This window comes from Rousettus aegyptiacus, unplaced genomic scaffold (genome assembly GCF_014176215.1).
Source record: "Rousettus aegyptiacus isolate mRouAeg1 unplaced genomic scaffold, mRouAeg1.p scaffold_m13_p_8, whole genome shotgun sequence".
Taxonomy (NCBI): domain Eukaryota; kingdom Metazoa; phylum Chordata; class Mammalia; order Chiroptera; family Pteropodidae; genus Rousettus; species Rousettus aegyptiacus.
This window is the reverse complement of record NW_023416311.1, coordinates 16,167,054-16,170,345: the sequence shown is the minus strand read 5'-3', so window position 1 is coordinate 16,170,345 and position 3,292 is coordinate 16,167,054. Positions and strand designations below refer to the sequence as shown.

Sequence of the window (3,292 nt, the reverse complement as noted above, 5' to 3'; positions counted from 1 at the left end):
CCTCAGGCCACCCAGCACAGCCAGTGGGGAGGTAAAGAAGACCAGTCCCACCTTATGGGGGGACTGCAATGTCACCCTAGAGGTCTCTTTTGGGATGATCCAGGCCCTGCCACATCAGAGGCTGGGCCTGGCCTCCCAGGGACAATCCATCTAGGACGAGGCAGGTCCCAGCTAGGCTGCACAGGGCCACACCCAGCACACCCCAGCTCACCCAAGATTGGACAGCATATGCCTGTTTCCACCTCACCCCTGCAGAGCCCCTCCATTCAAGGTACAGCAAGGTGTCCCTAGCAGGCCCTGGCCTGGGTGTCCAGAGACTCGGATCCAGCCCACTTTTGCTTTCTACCCAGCCCTTTGCCCTCTCCAATCCTCAGTTTCCCCCATCTTGAACTAAAGATCTAGGATCTGCAGAATTCTGCTCTCCTACCCCTAGGCTGCAGAGTGGGGAGAGGTTCAGTATGCTGGACAGTTGCGCTAGTCGGTGTAAATGCACCCCCACTTGGTGTCTGGCCTCTCTCTTCCTTCTCATGCCCATGTCTGATGCCATATGCCGTGTGCCTGGGGGTCTGGCCACTGGACTCTGGGTGTCTTGACTCTCTGGAGTGCCCAGGAGAAACTCACTAGGGAGTGCACATCTAAGAGGCCCTAACCTGACAGGCTCCACCTCCTTCTCTAGGCAATCCCCAACTGAGCCAATCAGAGTGCCCCCAGGATACAGACTCTGCCCCCTCCAGCTGAGCCAAACAGAGTGCTCAGGATGGATCTAAGGCCTCACCTGAGCTGTACAACCAAAAAGTGAGAGAAGAGAGCTTTGGAGAGGGTGGGGCCAGGTGGGGCCAGGTGGGGGTCCCAGCCATGCCCTGAGGAGTACAGGATGCCAAGTCTCCTTGGGTGCAGTCCACCCAAATTCCTCCTTCTCCTCTTCCTGGGGCCAAGCCAGGCTTTTGGCCTCTTTACCAGGGTTTGGGTCTCTGGTCCCCACTCCATCTTCATGTCTGCACAGTGCCCTTGTAGGTTGAGACTCATAGCACCTCACCTCCAATTCCGAAGGCTGGGTAGCCTGGGAAGCTGCACTTTAATGTGCCTTTATTTTAAGGAAGTGCCCAGCGAAGCCCGAGACCATGCCCAGGAGGGTCAGCTCAGTCATATCCAGGCCCCTTGGTGTTCAGACTATGCAGAAGGCCCTATGCCTCCCATGAGTCCACAGCAGCTTCTGCAGGGTGGTGGGTGGTGGACACTCGCTCACCAACATTCATACCTTCTGCAACCACAGCAGACATCACCAAGGGGATGTAGTCTGGGGGTAGGAAGTGACTGAGGGGCAAAAATCTCATGTGGGGCAGCCAGGGGAACTTCCTGGAGGAAGGGGCATTTGAGCTGACAAGTAAATTAACTGGGGAAAGGGAGGCGGGATGCACCAGGCAGGGGTACAGCCAAAGCAACGGTTCAGTGGTGGGAGGCAGCATGGCCCATCTGGGGGGGGTGGAGGGAAGGCTAGGTTGGCCATAGGACAGGGAATGCCTAATAGCCTCCAGGGCACGCCCCAGCCTGGGGGGACCTTCTTAGAGACACAAACAGGGGGCCTCTGGGTGTTTCCAGGTGAACTGGAGTCAGCTTCTGTTGCTTTTGAATAATCATAGGAGACTCAGCACCAGTGGCGGAGCCTGGTATGGGCGGGAGCCGGAGTGTCTGGGTGGGGGAGAGGGGCAGACTTTGTGTCCAGCAGCCACTGGCTTTGGCCTCCGGAAAGGGGGGACAATAGGTGACGGCAGTGCTCATAGCTGGGGTGGGGGTATCCATGTGAGGGGTCCAGGGATCCTTCCTGGGGAGTCTATCAGGCCACTGTCATGTTTCCATGGCTACCAGCTGCTGCTAATCCTTTCCCTCCCCACCACTCATGCTGGTGTGACCTCTGCAGAATGTCCCCAAGCTTCACCTCCCTTGATCCTCCTATGGCTCATATCCAGGGCTGAGAGGTAAGGGGGCTTCTGCGAGGAGCACAGGGCAACAAGGGTAGGTGGCCTCATGGTAGACAGGCCACCTGTCCAGCACCCTTTCTCCTTTCTCAAGGATGGCCCAGGTGAGAGCATTCTGGGGTTAGGGTGTTGCGAAGACCCAGCCTGATGCTGGGCTATAACTGGACCAAGCACCCATCTACGGGGCTGTGTCCCTGCTGTGCACCAGGCACTGACTCCCACACGGGACCCTGTACCCCCAGGACAGTGGAATTGCAGAGGCTGCTCAGGGAACCCTAGAACTTGATGGAGGCCTCTGATTCAGTGGGTGGAAGCTGGACCAGCAGAGCTCCTGGCTCAGGTGTGCACACAGGCTTCCCTGCCCCGCCCCCTGGGTGGGCAGCCATGTGGCCGGCTCACTCACCTTCTTCATCAGTGGTCCCAGAAGCAGAGCCTGGGGCGTCAATTCAGGAGGGACCCTAGGAAACAGGAGAGAGGATTGGGGTGTGTGAGACCGGACAGAGTGTGACTTGTGCACAGCTCAATCCAGGACACATGGCCTCCCAGAATGGACCCCCCAAAAGACGAGGCTCGGCATTTATACTAGCTCTTGTCCTCAGTGGTTGGGGTTGCCTTGGGAGGATCAGGCTCTTAAATTTCCCGGCCGGCTTCTCATGGGAACATAGCTTCCCAAGAGAAGGAACCGCAGGGAAAACATGCAGGGAGTAGACCCCGTATGAGGCAAGACGGGGTGAACCCAAGGAGCCAGAGCCCACAGGACTGCCCACAAGTGGGCCATCAGGCAGATGTGCCTGCCTCCACGGGCTCACCACACCCCAACCCAGAGACACCTTGAGCCCCATGCTTATGAAGACAGAGCTGACCACTCAGGTTGGAGTGGCCCATGAGTGTGTTCTCAGGAACAAGTCCTGTGGTCCCCACTGTGCTCAGATCCCCAAGTCCCTCCCTCCTTCACTCCCAAGGTCAGGTCACACCCTTTGTTTGGCCTGGCCCTACAATTTTGGCCCCTTTCCCACGGGCCACCCCATTGCCCAACGTGTGCTGCTTCCTCTGTTGAGTCTTCCTTACCTGGTCATCCTCCCTGGAGTCAGGCCCTTCCTTAAGTGGCTGTCCCTGGCATTTCTGTCCCACACCTCTCTCTTTCTCATAGTCTTTCTTCTTTCCACACGATATTTATGACAATCTAAAAGTACCTTTGTCTACAGCCATGCGACCCTGAACAAGCCCAATCCTATCTGATCTTGGAAACTAAGCAAGGTTGGGCCTGGTTAGTACTTGGATGGGAGACCACCTAGGAAGACGAGGTGCTATAGGTA

General features: G+C 57.1%; 1 pseudogene; it reads left to right on the top strand.

Annotated features, from left to right (window-relative positions):
* Positions 1–3,173: 3,173 nt before the first annotated feature.
* Positions 3,174–3,292, top strand: LOC118607449 (annotated as a pseudogene).